Here is a 24,422-nt window from a genome sequence, read left to right on the forward strand (position 1 = left end):
TTTCAGGGCTTTTTCTACCTTTAATGTGACCTTTAAACTGTACAACATTTAGGTGGGGGGAGTAAAAATGCACACCCTTAAACTAATACTTTGTTGAAGCACCTTTTGATTTTATTACAGCACTCAGTCTTTTTGGGTATGAGTCTATCAGCATGTAACATCTTGACTTGGCAATATTTGACCACTCTTCTTTGCAAAAACACTCCAAATCTGTCAGATTGCAGGGCATCTCCTGTGCACAGCCCTCTTCAGATCGCCCCACAGATTTTCAATTGGATTCAGGTCTGGGCTCTGGCTGGGCCATTCCAAAACGTTAATCTTCTTCTGATGAAGCCATTTCTTTGTTGATTTGAATGTATGCTTTGGGTGAAGTACCTTTTCCTGTTCTGCTTTCTAGCAGAAGCTTGAAGGTTTTGTGCCAATATTGACTGGTATTTGGAACTGTTCATAACTCCCTCTACCTTGACTAAGGCCCCTGTTCCAGCTGAAGAAAAACAGCCCCAAAGCACAATGCTGCCACCACCATGCTTCACTGTGGGTATGGTGTTCTTTTGGTGATGTGCGGTGTTGTTTTTGTACTAAACATATCTTTTTTGGAATTATGGCCAAAAAGTTAAACCTTGGTTTCTTCAGATCCTAACACATTTTCCCACATGCTTTTGGGAGACTTCAGATGTGTTTTTGCAAAATATAGCCGGGCTTGAATGTTTTTCTTCAGTCTTCTGTCTGCCACTCTACCCCTTAGCCAAGGCATATGAAGAATACGGGAGATTGTTGTCACATGTATCACACATCCAGTACTTGCCAGATATTCCTGCAGCTCCTTTAATGTTGGTGTGGGACTCTTGGCAGCCTCCATGACCAGCTTTCTTCTCGTCTTTTCATCAATTTTGGAGGGACGTCCAGTTCTTGGTAATGTCACTGTTGTGCCATATTTTCTCCTCTTCATGGTGACTGTCTTCACTGTGTTCCAGGATATATCTAATGCCTTCAAAATTATTTTGTACTCTTCTCCTGACTGATACATTTTAATAATGAAATCCCTCTGATGCTTTGGAAGCTCTCTGCGGACCATGGCTTTTGCTGTAGGACTGTAGGATGCGACTTCGGGTCCTTTCACATGGGCTTTCCGCCGGGCGGACTCCGCTTTGCTCAGCACGGGATTGATCTGCTGATCCCCGCTGAGCAGGGGGATGACAGGTCCGTCTCCGCTCACTGTGCTGAGACGGACCTGTCAGAGTCCCGCTCTCCTCTATGGGAAGATTGGATGTCTTCCTGTCCGTTTTCATCCAATCCTATCCTCCAGATAGATGGAAAATAGGTTTAGCATCCATCTGGATTTCATGGACAGGATTGGATTGAATAGCAGCGGGTGTTAAAGGACATGTCTCCGCTGACATCCGCTGCCCCATAGGGGTGCATGGAGCATCCGATCAGGTCTGCTGGAAAAAACTTACAGGCAGACCTGATTAGACAGCCCGTGTGAAAGGTCCTTAACCACTTGCCGACCGCCGCACGACTATTTACTGCAGCGGTCAGCCCCTCACAGGCAAAGTGACGTAGGACTACGTCACTAGCCTGTGAGGCTCTAGGGGGCGAGCACGCGCCGCCGGAAGCGCGCTACTGCCCCCGCTCGCTCCTGCACATCCCCGCGCATGTGACCGGCGGACTCGATGTCCGCCGGTCACTCGCGATCGTCCAGTGCAGAGGGAGAAAGGCAGGCGGCTAATGTAAACAAAGCTGCCTGTCATTCTCCCCTGTGTAAGAATAGAGATCATACGATCCTGCTATGTAGGATCGTATGTCTCTGTTGTTACACGTAGCGATTGTTTGCAGTAAATATTCGGCCGCCGAACGATCGGCCGATTGTTGGCTTGTTAGTATGATGCTTCCGACAACCGACTGCGACTTTTCGGCCGAACAGAATCAAGTGTGCAGGCTATAAAATTTTTGTTGGCCGTCACCAGAAAGGCCGATTGTTCGCCAGTCAGTACAGAATTTGGCCAACTAACAGCAGATGAGCAAGACTGGGCATGCTCAGAAAAGAAAAAACACACGGAAAGTTAACCATCACATGACATCACTTCTGCAGTCGGCTGTTGTTGGCCGACAAAATTCGTGTGCAGTCTTTAGCACTTTTCAACCGACAGGACAGCAACGGACAAAAGACGGCCGATCGATCGGCCGACATTCGGTACGTGTGTACGGGGCTTTAGAAGCACGCCCCTAGGGACACACTTAACCGCTGCATCACCAATAAAGTTAACCCCTTGCCTGCCAGTGTCATTTTTACAGTAACAGTGCATATGTATAGCACTGATTACTGTAGTAATGTCACTGGTACCCCCCAAAAGTGTCAAAAATGTCAGTCAAGGGTCCGATCTGTCCGCCGCAATGTCGCAGTCCCGCAAAAAAAAAACGCAGATCGCCGCCATTACTCGTTAAAAAAAAAACAACAAAAATGACAAAAAACTTTCCCTAAGTTAGTAAACGCAATAACTTTTGCGCAAACCAATCAAAATACGCTTATTGCGATTTTTTTTTTTACCAAACATAGGTAGCAGAAAACAAATTGGCCACAAATGTTAAAAAATTTTGATTTTTACATTTTTTGAGGGGGAATTTCATATAAAAAAATGTGAAAAATATTGTTATTTTTGCAAAATTTACACTCTTTTTTTGTTTATAGCGCAAAAAGTAAAAATCGCACAGGTGATCAAATACCACCAAAATAAAGCTCTGTTTGTGGGGAAAAAAACATCAATTAGTTTAGGTACAGCATCGAATGACCGCGCAATTGTCCGTTAAAGTCATGCAGTGCCGAATCGCAAAAAAACCCCTGGTCGGAATGGGGGTAAAATCTTCCGGGGCTTAAGTGGTTAAAGCCAGAGAGTGCAAAATTAGACTCCCTTCTTCATAGAAACCAATCAGCTTATGGGTTTTAGCCCTCATTCACATTGAAAAACTTTTCAGGCGGACCTGATTGGAAAGCCCATGTGAAAGGGGTCTTAGAAAATATCAGGAAAGACCTACTAGAACAGAATTAAGCAAGGACATGAGTTTGAATGTGCTTGCTTAATTCTGAACACAGCTACATGTTTTAAGAGGGTGTGCACTTATGCAACCACATTATTTTAGGGGGGTTTTTTTTAGTTTTTTTTTTTTTTTTACTTTCCCCCTCCCTAAAAGTTTTCAGTTTGTTTTTCAATGGATTTGTACAGTTTAAAGGTCACATTAAAGGTGGAAAAAGTTCTGAAATGATTTACCTTTGTCTCGTTTTATATCCACTTTACCTCTACTGACCTTCATGGGGAAACCGGAAATATTACAGCAGGGGCCAAAGGGGAAAGAAAGTAGAATTTAGGGTATATTGGCAGTACCCAGGTTGCAAAAAAGATTCTCTAGGTTTGTTCTTAAAGCGGTTGTAAACCCAAAGTTAAAAAAAAAAAAAAAAAAAAAAAAAACCTGCAAGACAAAGGCATAATGAGCTAGTATGCATCACATACTAGCTCATTATGTATTACTTACCTTAGAACGAAGCCCCGACATGGACCCCTGGACATCGCTGCGGGCGCTGCCATGATCCCTCGCCGTCTCTTCCGGGTTCGGCGGCTCCGGCGCGGTGATTGGCTGGAAGAGACGGCTCCGGCGCGATGATTGGCCGGAGCCGCGATGACGTCACTCCCGCGCATGCGCGCGGGAGTGATTTTCCGGCAAGCTCCCGGCAAATAGATTGAAGGTCCCCCCGGACCTTCAGAGCGCATGCGCCGCTCGCGCGAGCGGCTGCATGCACTGTAAATATCTCCTAAACCATGCCGGTTTAGGAGATATTATTTGTACCTACAGGTAAGCCTTATTATAGGCTTACCTGTAGGTAAAAGTGTAAAAAAGCGGGATACAACCGCTTTAAGTTATATAATTAGTCAGGTTGAAAAGACACAAGTCCATCGGGTTGAACCAAAAAAAAAACAAAAAACGGTATTGAAAACCCAACCATACAATCCCATATACACAATCCTATACCCATTGTTGATCCAGAGGAAGGCGAAAATAAACCCCAGCAAAGCATGATCCAACTTGCTACAGCAGGGGAAAAAAATTCCTTCCTGATCCCCCCAAGAGGCAATCGGATATTCCCTGGGTCAAGTTGAATTTGTATGTACCTTTGTCTCATTTTTTTTACATCTCAGAAGCCTGACATTTCAACAGGGGTGTGTAGACTTTTTTTATCCACTGTATATATGAAACTTAAATTGTATGTGCTATGTCATGCTGCATGCCATGGTGATGAGAGCACGTTATGGAACAGGCCTTAGGCTTGTGTTTTCTCCTGTCTTCTTCACCTGAGCAACATAATTAGACGTGTTTTGCAAGATCCCCCGGGGCTTCAAGACGCAGCCATGAGTTGCCTGCGTCTACACTTCCTTATAAGGTGGCCCAGCCCTGAAGGGGTTAAGACTAGGAATCTGCCTCCTTTACCTTACCAGGAGGTGTGAGCTCAGAGTCTGGGGGAGGAGAGGAGAGCTACACCTGTGTCAATAGGTAACTCATTCCCTGCACTGCTCATTAGAGTGCAGGAAGCCTGGGGCTGAGCAACGAGCTGTCAGAGATTGAGATCCAGGTAAGACCTTGTCCCCATTATTCCCTGCACTGATTTCTCTACAGTGTATTGGGTTCTATATATCGCCTGTATATTATATATACATACCAATCATATATACATTACCACACGTGGGACTATCCAGGGTGACAGATCTATATATCGCCTGTATATTATATATACATACTAATCATATATACATACCACACGTGGGACTATCCAGGGTGACAGATCTATATATCGCCTGTATATTATATATACATACCAATCATATATACATTACCACACGTGGGACTATCCAGGGTGACAGATCTATATATCGCCTGTATATTATATATACATACTAATCATATATACATACCACACGTGGGACTATCCAGGGTGACAGATCTATATATCGCCTGTATATTATATATACATACTAATCATATATACATACCACACGTGGGACTATCCAGGGTGACAGATCTATATATCGCCTGTATATTATATATACATACCAATCATATATACATTACCACACGTGGGACTATCCAGGGTGACAGATCTATATATCGCCTGTATATTATATATACATACTAATCATATATACATACCACACGTGGGACTATCCAGGGTGACAGATCTATATATCGCCTGTATATTATATATACATACCAATCATATATACATTACCACACGTGGGACTATCCAGGGTGACAGATCTATATATCGCCTGTATATTATATATACATACTAATCATATATACATACCACACGTGGGACTATCCAGGGTGACAGATTTATATATTGCCTGTATATTATATCTACATACCATACATGGGACTATCCAGGGTGACAGATCTATATATCGCCTGTATATTATATATACATACTAATCATATATACATACCACACGTGGGACTATCCAGGGTGACAGATCTATATATCGCCTGTATATTATATATACATACCAATCATATATACATACCACACGTGGGACTATCCAGGGTGACAGATCATTTATAGATTGAACATAATGTGTATTTTCGGGGAAAAAGAGAGAGTATGTATACAGTATGCTGTTATAATGTGTGTGTATTAGTATTATGATAAATACACTAGTTAATGGTGTGAATACACGATTAGAATATCGCCCAATCATTTGACCACCGACAGTGGCGGAGCCAGAGGGTTAGCTGGGGTGTCAATTGACACCCCAGAAAAAGTCCCTGCCACCCCTGTTGCCACCCCGATCCAGGCTGACAGCGGAAGAATCACAGGCAGTGGTGGGATGGGATCAGCCGGTTCGCAGAACCGGCTGATCCCTCTAAGCTGGCGGCCAGGGTCAGGGAGCAGCAGAACAGTGCGTCCCGAAGCCGAGCCCGCCCATTCTGTGACAATAGCGAATGAAAATTCGCTATTGTCACATGGATCCTCCTCCGGCCAATCAGGGAGCGGGTCCTCCCGCTTCCTGATTGGCCGAATGGCAAATGCCGTGCCATTGGTCGAGGAGGCGCCGGCGGGAGGACTGAGAAGATGCAGGGAGCCGCGGACCGATGAGAAGCTGCTGTGATGACCGTCCGTCCGTGAGGTAAGTAAGCCGGTCTCATGGGGGGGGGGGGGGGGACGACGCTGGCACTCTGCAATGATTGCGGGCAAATGCTGTGGCACTCTGCAATAATCATTGGGGGCATTTCTGTGGCACTCTGCAATAATCATTGGGGGCATTTCTGTGGCACTCTGCAATAATCATTGGGGGCATTGCTGTCTCACTCTGCAATAATCATTGGGGGCATTGCTGTCTCACTCTGCAATAATCATTGGGGGCATTGCTGTCTCACTCTGCAATAATCATTGGGGGCATTGCTGTCTCACTCTGCAATAATCATTGGGGGCATTGCTGTCTCACTCTGCAATAATCATTGGGGGCATTGCTGTCTCACTCTGCAATAATCATTGGGGGCATTGCTGTCTCACTCTGCAATAATCATTGGGGGCAAGGCTGTGGCACTCTGCAATAATCATTGGGGGCATTGCTGTGGCACTCTGCAATAATCATTGGGGGCATTGCTGTGGCACTCTGCAATAATCATTGGGTGCATTGCTGTCTCACTCTGCAATAATCATTGGGGGCATTGCTGTGGCACTCTGCAATAATCATTGGGGGCATTGCTGTGGCACTCTGCAATAATCATTGGGGGCATTGCTGTCTCACTCTGCAATAATCATTGGGGGCAAGGCTGTGGCACTCTGCAATAATCATTGGGGGCATTTCTGTGGCACTCTGCAATAATCATTGGGGGCATTGCTGTGGCACTCTGCAATAATCATTGGGGGCATTTCTGTGGCACTCTGCAATAATCATTGGGTGCATTGCTGTGGCACTCTGCAATAATCATTGGGGGCAAACCTGTATCCTGTCTGTATCCTCTGATCACCACCACCTGTATCCTGTCTTTACTAGTAATGGCAGCGATCATTAGAGGGACTGCGACATTGCGGTGGACGAATCTGACACTAAATTACACTTTGTATATTGACCCCCCAAAATAATACCTAGCCACCCCTTTGCCACCCCTGTTTTAAAAGTCTAGCTCCGCCACTGACCACCGACTTTTGAAAAAGTATTTGTTGGTCGAAAACGTTGCCAACATACACCGAATATCGCCCGACCGTTGCCCGCCGACCATCGAAACAGTGTTTGTGCATGATGAGGTTATACAGATTTAAACTGAATGACCTCAACACCAACGTATAGAATATCGTTCTTTCGCAAACGAGACGACAGAATTTTTCGTGTTTTTCAAACGGTATTTTCCGTTCTCAATATCGATATCGCTCATTGATGGCTGGGCATTAACGAGTAGAATATCGGCCGATCGCTCGCTGAACGGAAATTTTCGGCCGATTTTTCTTATTGTGTATTCCAGCCATTAGTATGTATCTATTATTATTATTATTATTATTATTATTATTATTATTATAAAAAATATATATATGAGATATAGTATAAAAAGGTAAAAATGCAATACTTTTATGTAAAACTATACTTTTGATAGCAATAGACGATATAAATATAATGTGTGTTATTGAGACAGAAAAGAAGAGAAATAGATGTATATTTTGTCAGGCAGTACCACCCGCTGAGCATGATCCATTCAAGTGAATTAGGCTGCCCTCAACTGCTTGCAATGCATTTATTTGGGGCTTTTAGCGGTTAAAACAGGTGGCGAGAGGGTAGCATAATGCGATCTCACTGACTGTCAAATGTCCTCTGAAAAGCAACCACCTATGTATTGCTCTTCAGAGGTTGACACACTTATAAACGGTCACAATGGGGTTTTATTTACTAAAGCTAAAGAGCACAAAATCAGGCTCTCTTCTGCATAGAAACGAATCAGCTTCTAGCCTCGGCTTGTTTAACCACTCCTGGATCGGAAGGATTTGCCGCCTTAATGACCAGGCCATTTATTGCGATTCGGCACTACGTTACTTTAAAGGACAATTGCGCGGTCGTGCGACGCTGTACCCAAATAAAATTGATGTCCCTTTTTCCCCACAAATAGAGCTTTCTTTTGGTGGTATTTGATCACCCATGCAATTTTATTTATTTTTTTTTTTTTTTTTTATTTTGCACTATGAATAAAGAGCGACAATTCTAAAAAAAAAAAAAAAAAATATATATTTTTCACTTTCTGCTATATAACATTACCCAAAAAAAAATCAATTTTTTTTTTTTTTTCATCATTTTAGGCCAATTTGTTTTCTGCAACATATTTTTGGTAAAAAAAAAAAAAAATCACAATAAGTGTATATTGATTGGTTTGCACAAGTTATTGCATCTACAAACTACGGGAAAGATTTATGTTTTATTTATTTTTTTAGTAGTAATGGTGGCGATCTGGGATTTTTAGCGGGGCTGCGACATTGCGGCGGACAGATCGGACCCCTAACTGACATTTTTGACACTTTTGGGGGGACCAGTGACATTACTACAGTAATCAGTGCTAAAAAATATGCACTGTTACTGTACTAATGACACTGGCAGGGAAGGGGTTAACACAGGGGTGATCAAAGGGTTAAGTTTGAGGCTAGGGGGTGCTTTTCTGACTGTAGGGGGGAGGGACTTGTGGAATCAACACAGAGACCTGTGATACTAAATAGGAGGAACACAGGAGCTCTGTGATCATTTTAGAGAGAACGGTCTGCTGTGATTACAACAGCAGACCGCCGTTCTCTTTTAGCGGGGAACGATCGCGGGTGCCTGGTGGCAATCGCAGCCGCTGGCCCCGTGCATCGGCTTCCCTGCTTCCAAATGGGGGCGAGCGCACACCCCCAGAAGTGCTCCTGTGGCGCTGGTTCGCGCAGCCGAGCCAACCTGCCACTGTATATCTGCGGCGGGCGGTCGGCAAGTGGTTAAGTATGTATAGTTAAAAAAATGTTTTAAAAATATAATAAATATACATGTGTGTGTGTGTGTGTGTGTGTGTGTGTGTGTGTGTGTATAAATGATTTATTTATTTATAATTATATTAGAATGTGTGTGTATATCGAGCTATAGTATATAAATGTAAAACTATATTTTTGATAGTGATAGAAGGTATAAATATAATGTGTGTTATTGAGACAGAAAATAAGAGAAATCGATCTATATTTTGTCAGGCAGTACCACCCGCTGAGCATGATCCAATCAAGTGAATGGAGCTGCCCTCAACTGCTTGCAATGCATTTATTTGGGGCTTTTAGCTGCTAAAACAGGTGGCGAGAGGGTAACCTAACGCCATCTTGCTAACTGACAAATGTCCACTGAAAAGCACCCAACTATGGATTGCTCTTCGGAGGGTGGCACATGTATAAATGCTCACAATGGGGTTTATTTACTAAAGCCGGAGAGCACAAAATTGGGCTCTCTTCTGCATTAAAAACGAATCGGCTTCTAGCCTCGGCTTGTTTAGTTAAGCTTTGGCAATAAGCCCCCGTTCACATCGGCGTGATTTGACATGTCCACTCGGAGCCGATTGCCAGCAACGGCGCTATCCCAATCAGCTGAGCTCGCATGATTGCATTGCAATGGTCTCTTCTACCATAAAGAGCCTGCCTGCTCACAGTTTTTAAAAATGGGATTTTAGTTCCACATTTAAGGTTTATACACCGGAATGACCACGAAGCAGTGAAAGCATAAGGTTGAGCCACAGTTTATTGAGCCAACTCCCGTCCCCCCATCCCCAGAGACCCACCTGAGCAAGGACCTGCAGCCTCTTATGCCCCATACACACATGCAGATTATCTGCAGACTTTTGTCTGCAGACTTACCAAAACCATATAATATGAGGTCAAACCTAAACACTTTCAATTTGTATGCAATCCGGCAGGCCCTTGCACTACATAGAAAAGGTAAGTCTGCAGACAAAAGTCTGCAGATAATCTGCACGTGTGTATGGGGCATTAGGGTTGTACACGTGTCATGGCCAGGATGCTGTGATTTATGGCTGTGGCAACAATTAAATGTCAGTATCACTGCCGTATGCAACCAATTCAAGTGAATGGGGCCATGCTGCAACTGCTCTGCTCTACAACCATGTGCATGTGGTGCGGTGGGTTGACATTTTCAGGGTTAAAATAGGTGGCTATCAATTTGAAGGTGAATCACTTTTTAGAGGAGCGGCAAGGGCTGCATGTATGACCGAGCTCTTACTATCTTGGTGACTGTGGTCATGAGGAATAACAGACCTGGTGGACCCGCCCAGATGGCAGTAAAGACTGAGGTTGGGAGCACCGGCGAGTCATGTGTTGGGTGCCAGGGTTCAGAGGCGTAACTAGAACCTTCAGGGCCCCGGTGCAAGAAACCATGAAGGGCCCCTCGGACTCCTGGCCGGGGGGTCCTTCCCTTCAAGCCTTTGGGCTCTTCCCACTGATCCTGGGGTCCTTTATTACAGTCCCGCAGCGGGACCCTTTCACAAATTCTGCAGTGGGCCCCTTTCTTTCCATCTTGGGGCCTGCAGCTACAGGAGGAAAAAGGAGTACAGTGATTTCTCTACATGCTGCCCCTGCCGCCCCTCCTATCCAGGTGTACAGGGGAGCTGCTAAGGCCCCCTGGAGCATGGGGCCCGGTTGCGATTGCAACCCCTGTAGTTACGCCCCTGCCAGGGTTGTAGGGCAAACCTTGGAGCTTCCTGCTCTTCATTGCAAGTCTGAGTATAGACATTTACACTACAGGTACACTTTACTATAGACAGACAGGAGCAATCACCATGCAGTATATGGTTGTTCACATATCCTATGGTCGGCTTTTTCTTTTATCTTCTCGGAAGTAAACAGATTAGAGGAGCGGCCTCTACAAAAGGCAGAAAAAACATTGGTCTATGAATGTTCTTATTAAGAAATCGATACAAAGCACCCAATTGTCTTTAGAAAGAACTGTTATTTTTTGGGAACCAAATTGTTTTTTTTATTTATTTATTTTTTTTTTTTTGTCACTCTTTGTTCTTTAGTTGTCCCTATTTATGGTTGATGTTTATAAAGATGTACTACCAATACTGTGCCGTTTCCTTCATCCAACCTCTAAATTACTGCATTTTATTATTAACAATCCACTATAAATAAAAAGTTTAGGTAAAGAAAAGCATTTGTGGGTTCAACCAATCATCATTTTTTTTGGCTTATTTATTCTTCATGTTTGTGGAACTTTGGACATGAGGGGTGTCCTTTTTTTTTTTTTTTTTTTTTTTTTTCCATCTCAGGTATTTGGGAACTTATTTTTTTATTTTATATAAATCTAGCTCCTTGCTCATGTCTGAATTATGTTTTTGGTTTGCACTCTGTGGGTTTGGTCATTGTAGACCGTGTGATCTGAGCCAAAAGTCCATTGAGATTCAAATAAGGTAATTACTACAGCTGGCCGTACTCCGGTAGAATTATTTTCATATTCCGAGATTCCAAAAAATCATAAAAACGGTACAAAAATAGTTGCATAGTAGTTGAGGTTGAATAAAGACCCATCCAGTTCAACCTGTGTAGGCGCTCGTGGCCGTAATCATCTCTCATACCCCTTAATGTTCTGATCCTTGAGATGTACGTCTAAGCCCCCGTTCACACTGGGGCGACCTGTCAGGCAACCTGGTCGCCTGACGGGCGATGGTTATGAAGTCCGTGCCGGCCGCTCCGAGGTCGCGGTGCGAGCAGCGCACCGCGACCTGTGAGGTCGCCCCGGAAAGTAGCGTCGCCCCAGTGTGAACGGGGCCTAAGAGTCTTTTGAAAGTAGCCATACTTCCCACAGAAACCACCTCTTGTGGTAGAGAATTCCACAATCTTGTTGCCCTAACACTAAATAGACTCAACATATTTAGTTTACATTTTTTCAGTATTTTTTTTTTTTTTTTTTTTAGACGGCCATGCCAATGTTTTGACCTCTACATTTGATTTCAGGATGCACATTTCAATAAGTATAATTTTTCCAAAACAAAAAGATCAGAGTTTTGTTCATTCGAGAAAACCTTTCCATTCTTTTCCTTCAATTTTTCTTGTCCCCACAATTGATTCAACCCCATAAACATCAGAAAATTGAAGGAACGTTCCAAAAACTTGTGGTGTGTTTTTTTTTTTTTTTTAATTCTACTTCTGTATGGCCAGCTTTAATTTAAAACCTATTTTATTGCAGGGCTCCAGCAAAAAAAAATACTGTACGGTATGTGTATTTCCAACCAATATTATTTTTGGGGGATTTGGATAGGGTAGGGGTCTTCAAACTATGGCCCTCCAGTTGTTCAGGAATTACAATTCCCATCATGCCTAGTCATGTGTGTGAATGTCAGAGTTTTACAATGCCTCATGGGACGTGTAGTTCCACAACAGCTGAAGGGCCATAGTTTGAGGAACCCTGGGATAAGGTATAGAAGGGTTGAAACCCTTAGTTGGATTTTAGTGCTGTAACCAAAACGTTGGTGACAAGTGAGGGAATATATATATACCCAATTGGGACGTGACAATAAAAATTTTAGTAGTTTAGGACCAAGCCTCCATCACCTTGCCTTTTTTTGGCTGTCTAAGTCCCCGAGCAGGTTGCATCCCCATGCAGAAGTGATTATTGCATTAGATCCGAATCTGATAAGCCACCATGGTCTCCATAGCAGACCTTTGTTAGATAGAACTGGATGTTTATATCTGTGATTTCCAGTCTCTTCTTCACAGCATTACCTTGGGAATGTGAGTTGGCAGAAGAATCAGCAAAAGGAAAAGGCTGCATTTACAACCATTCCTTGCAGCTTCTTTCGAACACATGAGGCAGAGGGAACCTAAAAATGGGTTGAAAAAAATGTTATTACTTGCTAATTTTTTTTTTATCTTCCCTTTTTGCTAATGAAAAATCACTCTGATTGTTGGGTCAGGGGTTGAGGAACATTAACCACCTGAGCCAGTATAGTTCTGGATGACCACAAAGAAGAAGCTCCTCTCCTTTGGTACGCATCCATAGGTCTGAACGTGCAGCTGGGCTGATTTACTAAGGACCAGTAGACTGTTCCCTTTGAAAGGCAAGTTGGACCTTGCAAGGAAATTTTCCACAGAGCCTGGTAAATGAGGTGAAGCTCTAACTGCCATCATCCAATTATATCCTAGCAAAAATGCATTTTCTTTCTTTTTTTTTTTTTTTTAATTTTCCCTGCATGTGATTTGTGATCTTTGCAAAGTAAAATTTCACCACATTTACTAAGCTCTGGGGGAAAATTTCCCTGTAAAGTAAATAGCCTGTTTTGTTTTAGTAAATCAGTCCCTTTCAGTAGTCTTGTCTGAAGATCATAGAGTGAAATTCTAATTATTAGGCTATAATTTATGTGTTTAGCTGCAGAGTCCACCAGCAATAAGGGGTATAAAGGGGAATCCTATAGGGCCCTGGTGCTTAATCTGCAGCCCTCTGGTATATGATGTGCGGTCAGGGCTAACTGGCTACTTGCCAGGGGGCAAGTAGAAACCAGAAGCCCATGGTGCAGTGACTCGGCCCCCCTCCCATTCTCCCTGATCCCCATTCCAGGCTAAAGCTCCGCTCCAGGTACTCTCTACTCACCAGCCGAATCTGGGTTCCCAACCTGGCCAGCAGGAGGCAGTTGGGGGGAGCTGGGTCAACTCGGTCGGGGCTGCCCAGGGGAGGAGAGTCTCCAGTGGAGCATGGAACGGCCTATGCTCAGACACAGTTTACACCACCCATGTTAGGGGAGAGGCCTGCACTCTGTCCTTGTCTTCATCCTGCACTCAGTAGGTCAGCAGTGGGGATTTTTACTTCTCTTCACCAGGAACCCTTTAGGCATGTCTGTGGCAGAAGTGGTGCAACCTTTTTACGGAGCATCAGAGCAGCCCGGGGGACCATTGCCCCCCTGGCCCAGTCCTCCCCTGTGTGCGGCCCTCTGACCTAAGCAATTTGTAATCAGATTATTTATTGTGGTAATAGCATTGATCTCTAATATCCTCATGTAATATGTTCCTAGTTTCATATCTTTTGAAGCATATCCCTAACCAAAAATGTAGCATGTCCCCACACTCTGACCTTCATTTCCGCTTTATGGCTGCTGTTTCTGCCAGTCCTCTCAATCGTTGCATATACTGAACATTATGTGCGGCCCTTTGGTGATGTCAGGGGCTGCATTTGAGGCCCCCTTTAACTCATAAGTTGACAATCCATTGCTTTAGGGCAGGCATGTCCAACCTGCGGCCTGGAACCTCAGGCAATGTGGCCCACTGCCACCTGGGGAGGAAGGAAGTCAGGCCAGGGGCACGGTCACAGCAGCTTCCAACTAACGGAAGGCAGAGGCTGCCTCAGAGGGGGGGGGGGGGGGGATTGAGCATACAGTATGCAGTGTTTCTGAAAATTTCTCTACACTTAATGTGGCCCAGAGAAGCCAAAAGGTTGGACACCCATGCTTTAGGGGTACTTTGTAAGTTGTCTATATCTGGCCACCAATGCTAAAGGACTATAAGGAGGGGAGCTTTATAGGCTGCCCACTTGTGATCAAATGTAAAAATGGTGTAAATAGGGATGAGTGGTGGGTTGGAAAAATGTGGGTGTTGCAGTCGCCATTCCCTAACGCACTTTGGACTGGCAGGTAAGAAAAAGAGTATAGGAAAAACTACACTCCTGTAGTCCCTATTGTTTATTATAAATAGGATTGTATTCTAAGCCACCAGCTACTGATGGCAACTTCAGCTCTGGGCTGTGTGATTTGCAGTTACGCCCCCTATTGGAGAAGTCTGGTAGTGGATCAGATGGGTGATGGGTTCACCTATCCTTAGGCTGGCCATACACTATACAATTTTATTATTCAATTTCCTTTAGATTTACCTTTAACTATGTAGTGCAAGGGCCTGCCTGATTGCATACAAATTGAAAGTGTTTAGGTTTGACCCTATATTACATGGTTTTGGTAAATCTAAAGGAAGGTTGAACAAGAAAATTGTATAGTGTATGGCCAGCCTAATGCCCCATACACACGTGCAGATTATCTGCAGACTTTTGTCTGCAGACTTACCAAAACCATATAATATGAGGTCAAACCTAAACACTTTCAATTTGTATGCAATCCGGCAGGCCCTTGCACTACATAGAAAAGGTAAATCTGAAGACAAAAGTCTGCAGATAATCTGCACGTGTGTATGGGGCATTAGTCTTCATCCACATTGTGTAGCAAGCGTTTCATTTCACACCTCACTGCAGAAGGGATTATAAATGTCAAATATGTAAATCCAAAAAATAAACTGCGCATATATAGGGAAAAACCTATGTCCGAAGGGATAGTCTTGTTTTGCATTATTTGCCTTAAGTAAAGTTGATCTAAATTAGAAGGAAACTAATCTGAGGTTTATTTGTCTTCTCTGGATTTCCTTTTAGATTTCCAACAATACCTGTTCCTTGCATACAATGCTCTGTATGTACTCAGTGATTTGCTTTTTAAGCCGACATGTGAAAGGACAACGTTTGGCTGTTAACCACTTTTTTTTTTTTTTTTCTTTTTTTACCTTGCGTTGCTTTAACCGACAATTGCGCGGTCGTGCAAAACGCTGTACCCAAACAAAAGTGATGTCCTTTTTTTTTTTTTTTTTTTTTTTTTCCATAAATAGAACTTTCTTTTGGTGGTATTTGATCACCTCTGTTTGTATTTTATTTTTAATTTTTTTGTGTGTGTTTTTATAAACCCAAAAAAACACATAAAATATAAAAAATGACCGACCATTTTGAAAAAAAAAAAAATACTTTTTGCTATAAAACATATTCAATAAAAAAAATTGTAAAAAATGTAAATTTCTTAATCAATTTAGGCCAATATGTATTCTGCTACATGTTTTTGGTTAAAAAAAAAAAAAGAAAAATCTCAATAAGCGTCTATTGACTGGTTTGCGCAAAAGGTATAACGTCTACAAACTATGGGATAAATTTAATGACTTTTTATTTTTAAAAAAAATTTGTACTAGTAATGGTGGCGATCAGCGATTTTTAGCGGGACTGCTACATATAATATATTTTATAAAAGTTCTTCATTATGACCAGTTTGAGTCAATGCAGCACCCTGAAAGGAATTTTCCCCATGTAGTCCCACAGAGAAGAACTCTTATGAAGAGCTGATAACGCTCCTTGGGATTTGGATGAAGCAAAGGTAGTGTTGTCAGCCAACTACAGAAAGTTTGAAGCTCAATGGGTTTCTGCCAACATCAACAGGTATTTTTCATTACTCGCCCTCCTTCCTTCTTTTTTTTTTTTGCCTAGACATATATTTTTACTCACAACAGAGAAAGTGGTGTCACCCTCCTGGCAGGAGCTCCTGGCTCCTGTTACAGTACAGCTTTAAGCCTAGGTTCACACTAAGGCGGGTTTGATATTGATATTCAGCTGAACTCGCACAATTTCAAACCGGTATTTTTAGTCCGACTTCGGGGGCGATTTCACAGACATCTGTGCGGGTTAATGCACAGATGTCTTTTGAAATTGCCCCCCGAAGTCGCCAAAAGTAGTGCAGAACCTACTTTTGGGAATCGGCACCGCAAATTCAGCGTCATACCGATTCAGATGGTGCCGTTGCCAAAAATATGCTCCGATTTGACATCAAATGGGCCCAATGTGAACGTCGGCTTATTTCAAGTTGATTTCAATGCTTCTCAAATTAGGGTGCTACAAATTAAATGGTCATCCTCACTAACCAATGTATGCATAGCAGAGCTCTGTATGTAACTACAGTATAGCCATGAGAAGTTGCTTGGATTCCATCGCATGGTAATTTTGTGAAATAACTGTGACATGGGCAGGCATGCTCCTTTTGGACCAACATGCTTTTCAGTGGCCTGAACACGCACTCTTGGGGGTACTTGAGAGTGCAAAATCTGGTACTGCTATGCATAGAAACCAATCTGCTTCCAGTTTTTTTTTTTTTGTCAGCACCTAATTGGACGAGCTGAAGTTAGAAGCTGATTGGCTACCATGCACAGCTGCAAATTTGCACTCTCCTCCAGTTTTAGTAAATCCTTAGTAATCTCTAATTTAATAGTTATCCCCCCCCCCAAAAAAAAAAAATATATCTTCAGGAGGTTGCCTTTTTTTTTTTCCATATAGATCAGCCATCTGAAAGTAAGTAGTAGTGGTGTGTGTGTGTGTGTGTATGTGTATATATATATATATATATATATATCTGACCAGAACAGAAGGTAGTCATTTGCCTACGAGTAGCTCAAGGGTCACAGGGCCATCTGCCTAACGATGAGTGACACCTCTACCTTCCATGCGACTTTGAAGTTAGACCCCACCAACACAACTTGCACGTGACTTCTTTAACAGAGATCAATGCAAGTCAGACCAAAAGTAGTACAGGAAACTTTTTCTAAGTCAGAGTGACTCAAGTTGCACTGACTTAAGCCCCGTACACACGTACGATCGGCCGTCTTTTGTCCAGTGTTGTTGTGTTGGTTGGAATGTGCCTAGACTGCACACGAATTTTGTCGGCCAACAACAACCAACTGCAGAAGTGATGTCATGTGCTGGTTTACTTTCCGTGTGTTTTTTTCTTCTCTGAGCATGCCCAGTTTTGCTCATCTGGCTTTTGTCGGCCGAAATCTGTACTGACTGACGAACAATCGGCCGTTCTTTGTTGGCCAACAAAAATTTTATAGCCTGCACACCAGATTTTGTTCGGCCGAAAAGTCGCAGTCGGTTGTCGGAAGCATCATACTAACAAGCCGACAATCGGCCGATCGGACGTTGGCCGAATATTTACGGCCGACAATCGGTACGTGTGTACGGGGCTTTAGAATGGTTCCATTGCACTGAATGGGGCCCAACTTCTGATGTGAAAACTGTTTCAAAGTTGGCATGATTGTCGCATCAGTGTGAATAGGGCCTAACTCAAACAATATACTGGCTGCTGATCACCTCTGCAATCTTCTCCTGGACCTGGCTGATGGTTTTTAATGGTGCACAGTTGGTGAAACACTTGTTCCTATTTCCCCACAGGAAATGGGGAAGCCGATGTTTCCAAATCTGGAAATGCTCATTATGGTACCGTAGCGAAGACCCACACAGTCTAATCCTCCAAAGCCAATACACTCAGTGCTCGGCCCCACAATCATAAGGCTATCGGTCTTGAACTGGTTAAGATATGATTGGAGTTCCTTTATCCACCATTGAGTTCAAATCCAAGTGTGTCCACTTCTCCTCCACCAGAACGTCACCAGATGACTGATTTTCAAAGACTTGGGGAACTGTAAGAAACACATGGTACACCCAAAAGAGAGCACAATGGCCATGTAAAGTATCCCAGAACAGTTTAATAAAAATGGATTAAAATCACAAACCTAATATCTAAAATCAATTTCGTCCATTGAGTATAACCACCAACCTTCAGCTGAATTTGCTGTGTCTGTATAGTGCCTCGCTTGGCTGAAACTTGGGGCGAGTCCCCTCTGCCAGAGCCTGACCGTCCCTATTCTCACCTGTTTACTGAGCTTTTCTCTACATGACTGCTTGTTTTCCTTCCCACATAGTATGCCAACATTCGGTAATTCATTTTTACTTTTGTGGCTCTAGGTAAATGTAGACATTAGGTAGAAGTAAAAGTTTAAAGATACAAATGTATAATAGAGGGTTGTAGCAAACCTCAAATTTTATTTATTTTTTTAAATTTCACCAAAAGTGCCATTTCATTTTTGGTAGTTTATGGAGGGGGACTCTTTTGGTGAAATATGTGCGTTCAGTTCCCGGTTTGCACACCTGCTGTGCCCATAATAAGGGGTTCCTACCATCTCCACTGGATATTTTTGGAGAACCTAAAAGGAGGATCTGGGGACAGCCAAAACTCCCAGGTGGAAAGGAACAGAATTTTGACTTTTGGAAGGGAAACTTGCTGTTCGGAGAAAAAACAAATTATATGAGTCTATGGATTAAGACTCACTTCTACGAGGCCGCATATATGCGTATTCTTGTTGGAAAAGAGCTGATAATACCTATAGTGGAATTATGGCCTTCCATTAAATAAAAAATATGCTGCAGCACTTTATTATAAGTACTTCAGAAATTACTATTTCTCTTACGTCCTCCGACAGTCGCCGCCTCTTCATATTCGTCACATATGGGGTATTAGACTTTGCTCCGAAGGAGTAGCTAGGCAACAGAATATGTTAACAATAAAGCTTTTAACATATCCCACCCTCAAGGGGTGGTCCCCTCAGTCAATACCCTCCTACTTCCTGCAACCATATCTCAGTTTTAATGTCTAGCTTGTCAGGAGTGGCTGGCTCTCTCTGTGCTGGGACTTTCTGTCCCAGACTCTTTCTTCTTTTTAAAATTTTGTTTGAGTTTTCTCTCTACCTTTACTTAGCTGTTATTTTGTCAGCGTTAGTTAGTTCTTCGGATGAAGAGGATCATGCGGACTGGGTCTCGGGCTGATCCCCCTGGTCGCAGGTCGTGGGTCAGTGGCTTCCCAGTCTGCCATCGAGCGTTCAGCCAGGTAACGCTCCTGGCACAGTGAACGACCCATCCCTGTTCGGTGCAGGGATGATTGGTGAGGTGGCTACCTCACTGGACGCTGTGCGGTTTCTTAACCCCCGTTGTGTGCGTCTTGAATGCGACTCTCCCTGCCTCATGTGCAGCGGTTTGTTCGCCTGTGCGGGTCCCCCACGCCATGTGAGGTAAGTGTATTTATGTGGGGACCTGTCTGTCTGGGGGGGGTGTCAGTCTGGGACTGTGTAACCTGCCTCTATTCACACTGCTTGTCTCCCTATCTCTCGGCTGCATGCTGTGGGCTGCAAGGGGGGGGGGGGGGGAGCTGTATGACACTGTGTGTGTGTCAGACTGGTCAGTGTGAGAAGCTGTGTGCTGTGGGGCATGTTTTTTTGGCATGTTTGGGCATATACAGCGATCGCTGCGGCGATCTGACATGTATTCTGATTTTGGAATATAATGTGTGTTTTAATGCACTGTGGAGCGGCGGTTTCGGCGCCAAACGACGCCATTTTGCCTACACTCGCTCCGGCCGCATGTTTTACATGCATGGCGGCCATTTTCTTGTAGCCTCCATAGGCTTACATGGAGCGCCCTGGCAGCATCACTTCCTCTTTCCAGGAACACCGATCGAGGCAGCAGCAGCGGCGAGGGTCTCCTCAGGTTTTATCCTTCTGTTTCTTGCTATCCATTGCCTGTGTTCAGTTTGCATATTCCTTGTGGGGGTCTTATTGTGCTCGAGTGTGGTGCGGTGGGCTGCGCTTGCCGCGCTTGCTTAAAAGGGACAGTTAACCCTTTGTTGTCTGGCATTACAGGGGCAATGGATTCTCAGGAGGGCAAATTTCCTACAGCTTTGGTGGAAAGCCAGGGGACCGCTGTTTCCCCCCCAGGGGGGGATTTAGCCACTATTGTGGCTGGCCTTGCTGCTCAGGTGCAGATGCTGGTGGCTGCTCAATCTACTAAAAGGCCCAGAGTTGCTCTTTCCTCTGATTCTGAGGGTGAAGGTGATGGGGCTGTTATGGCGGGGGCCTCCTTATCGGGGTCCCGCTCCTCTCTTGATCTAGTGGGGTCTGAGGTGGAGGCTGAAGTTGAGGGGGTTGATAATTCTCCCCCTGGCTCGCCTGAAGAGCTTGCAATCATGGATGAGTTGATTGCTTCCATTAAGCAAACGCTGCGTTTGCAGGACGAAGTGTGTCCCCCCGCTGCCTTGGCGGCTTATGGGACGCAGAGAAAACGCAGGACGCCGCAGGTTTTTCCCTGCAATGATGATTTTCAGCGCGCTGTTAAGGATCAATGGCGCAATCTGCGCAAACCTTTTGCGGTACCAAGTAGATTCAAGCTGCGTTATCCTTTTTCGCCTTCCACTGATGAAAGGTGGTGTGTGCCTCCCCCAGTGGATCACGCAATTGCGGTTTTGAACAAAGCCACTGCGATTCCTGCAGAGGATTCTCCTGTGTTCCGTGATGCCACGGATAGGAGACTGGAGTCTCTTGCCCGTCATACTTATTCTGTTACGGGTTCTATGCTTAAGGCTCTGTTTGCTTCTCTCATGGCGGCCCAGGCGATCGCAAGTTGGACGCAGATGCTTAGGCGCGTCCTAGTGGCCGACTCGGCCTCGCCGGCGACCCTGGATATGGTGGATCAAATCCACCAGGGTGTCATGTATCTGTGTGATGCGGACCTGGTTCCGTTGGCTGCATGTGTGCACAGCGTGGCGGTGTTGTCTCGCCGCCTGGTTTGGTTAAAATGTTGGTCGGTGGACCAATCTTCACGTAAGACCTTAGCCAATCTACCTTATGATGTGTCTCGCCTTTTTGGGGAGTCCCTGGATGTGTTGATTAAGGGGATCACCGGGGGTAAGAGCACTCTCTTGCCCCATTTCCCCAAGGCTAAGGGGGCTTCTGGGAAGAAGCATGCTAATTTTCGGCCCCCTCAGGGGTCCTTTCGTGCCTTTCGGCCGCACTACAAGGGCAAACCGTTCAAAGGTCAAGGCTCTCAGAAGAAGCCCTGGTCTGGTAAACAGAAGTCCGGCCAATCCGGATCTGCAGCCCATAACAGTTCGGCCTGAAGGGGCGCCCTCACCCAGTTTTGGGGTGGGGGGACGCTTGCTCGGTTTTCTTCAGCCCTGGTTGGCCCGTGTGCGGGACAGGTGGGTTCAGGAAATCGTTCGATCTGGTTACAAGATCGAGTTTCTCTCTCGGCCGGAGAGCAGATTTTTTTTCCCTCAAATCTTCAGCTGTCTCCAGAGCGTTTGCGGGACCTGCACCTGGCGGTGCGGGACCTGAGGGCTCAGGGAGTGGTGGTTCCGGTGCCTCATCGGGACAGGTTTCGGGGGTTTTATTCCAATCTGTTCACCGTGCCCAGAAAGGAGGGCAAGGTTCGTCCAATTCTGGACTTGAAGGCTCTGAACCGCTCTGTGCGGGTTCGCAAGTTCCGCATGGAATCCCTGCGGTCGGTGGTGGCTGCCCTGGTTCCGGGGGAATTCATGGCCTCCATCGATTTGAAGGATGCGTATCTTCACATCCCCATTTTCGAGGGTCACCAGAGATACCTTCGATTTGCCATTGCGGAGGATCACTACCAGTTCGTGGCGTTGCCCTTTGGTCTCGCCTCGGCTCCACCGGTCTTCACCAAGGTGCTTGCACCGGTTCTGGCATTGAGGGCCCAGGGCGTTTCTGTCCTGGGCTATCTGGACGACATTCTGGTTCGGTCTGCGACCAGCCAGGGTCTGGAGAAGGACCTGTCTGTCACGATGCAAACTCTGCAGGAGTTTGGTTGGACGATAAATTTTCCAAAGTAGACACTGAGTCCGTCTGTTCGTCTTCCCTATCTGGGAATGATTCTGGACTCGGTGCAGGCGAAAGTCTTCCTGCCGGAAGACAAACTCAGGACTCTCCAGGAGGAAGTCAGGTCCCTCAGGGACGTTCCGCACTCGTCTCTGCGGACGTGTATGAGATGTCTGGGATTGATGGTCTCGGCCTTCGAGGCGATTCCATTCGCCCAGTTTCACACGCGGGGTCTCCAAGCGGAGATCCTGTCCGGGTGGGACGGGCGACCTCAATCTCTGGATCTTCAAATCTCGTTGAGTCCTCGCACCAGAGGAAACCTTCTGTGGTGGCTCCAGTCCCCGTTGGTGTCCGGGGGCAAGTCGTTTCGTCCGATCTCGTGGACGGTAATCACCACGGATGCCAGCCTGTCGGGCTGGGGTGGAGTTCTGGGCGTTCTGTCCGCCCAGGGGACTTGGTCGGAGGGGGAGTCTTCCCTTCCGATCAACATTCTGGAATTGCGTGCGATAAGTCTCTGTCTTCATCGCTGGACGGACCGGCTGCAGGGCTGCCCGGTTCGGGTGCAGACGGACAATGCCACGGCGGTGGCCTACATCAACCACCAAGGGGGCACCAGGAGTGCCCGAGCGGCTCGAGAAGTGGCCGACATTCTGTCTTGGGCCGAGACTCATGTCCCGGCGATAACGGCAGCTCACATTCCGGGGGTGGAGAACTGGCAGGCGGACTATCTGAGTCGCCAGACCCTGGATCAGGGGGAATGGTCTCTCCACCCGGCTGTCTTTCAGATGTTGTGCGCGAAGTGGGGTCTTCCAGATGTGGACCTGTTCGCGTCTCGTCTCAACTACAAGGTGAGGAGGTTCGTGGCAAGGACGCGCGACCCTCGGGCAGACGCGTCGGACGCGTTAGTGGCCCCGTGGCATCAGTACAGGCTGATGTACGCGTTTCCACCGATTCAGTTGCTGTCCAGGTTCCTTCGCAGGTTACACTCGGAACGCAACACGGTGATTCTTGTGGCACCGGACTGGCCTCGCCGGTCCTGGTACGCAGACCTCGTGAATCTGGCGGTCGACGCCCCGTGGCGTCTGCCTCTTCGAGACGATCTACTGTCTCAAGGACCGATTTACCATCCTGCTTTGCAGTCGCTGGCTTTGACGGCCTGGCTGTTGAGACCGAGGTCCTGAAGGAGAGGGGTCTCTCTCCAGAGGTCGTTCATACTTTGATCAATGCGAGGAAGTCTTCAGGGAAGGTTTATTACCGTACTTGGAAGGCCTATTTTGCCTGGTGTGAGTCCAGGGGGTTCTCACCCCGCACGTACTCTGTTTCCCGTGTGCTGTCTTTCCTTCAAACGGGTGTTGATCAGCGTTTGGCGCTGGCTACGATAAAGGGTCAGGTGTCTGCACTGGCCGTTCTGTTTCAACGTCCCGTGGCTTCCAATTCCTTGGTTGGCACCTTTGTTCAGGGTGTGCGGCATCTGGTCCCCCCTAGGCGGGATCCTCTGCCCCCTTGGGACTTGAATCTCGTTCTATCTGTGTTACAACGTGCTCCTTTTGAACAGATCAGGGAGATCTCGTTGTCTATGTTGTCCAAAAAGGTCGCCTTTTTGGTGGCGATCACTTCGGCTCGCAGAGTGTCGGAGCTGGCGGCTTTGTCCTGCAAGTCTCCGTACCTGGTTATTCATTTGGATAAGGTGGTCTTGCGACCTAATCCTTTGTTCCTTCCGAAACGAGTTTCGGAATTCCATCTTAATGAGGATATTGTCTTGCCTTCGTTGTGCGCGAAGCCTAAACATCCAAGGGAGGTGAGATTGCATTCTCTGGATGTTGTTCGGGCGGTAAGGGTTTACCTTAAATCGACTGAGTCTTTTCGAAAGACGGACTCCTTGTTTGTTCTTCCAGAGGGTCCTCGGAAGGGCATGGCGGCTTCGGCCTCTACCATCGCCAAATGGATCAGGCAGACCATTGAACAGGCCTATGCTTTGCAGGGGAAGGTTCCCCCTGTGCCTGTGAAGGCGCACTCTACTAGATCTCTGAGTACGTCTTGGGCCTGTCGTCATGGGGCTTCTGTAGCCCAGGTGTGTAAGGCGGCGACT

The 24,422-nt window shown here is 45.7% G+C and overlaps 1 protein-coding gene across 1 annotated transcript in view; it reads left to right on the forward strand.

Moving 5' to 3' along the window:
- The first annotated feature begins 4,576 nt into the window (after positions 1-4,576).
- Positions 4,577-24,422, forward strand: part of TMPRSS2 (transmembrane serine protease 2) — a 140,259-nt gene continuing 120,413 nt past the window's right edge. Inside the window, exon 1 of the mRNA XM_082245768.1 lies at positions 4,577-4,621. The gene's annotated coding sequence lies outside the window, so the exon portion shown is untranslated. The remainder of the gene's footprint in view (positions 4,622-24,422) is intronic.

This window comes from Pelophylax lessonae (genome assembly GCF_965119305.1).
Source record: "Pelophylax lessonae genome assembly, chromosome: 2".
NCBI lineage: Eukaryota > Metazoa > Chordata > Amphibia > Anura > Ranidae > Pelophylax > Pelophylax lessonae.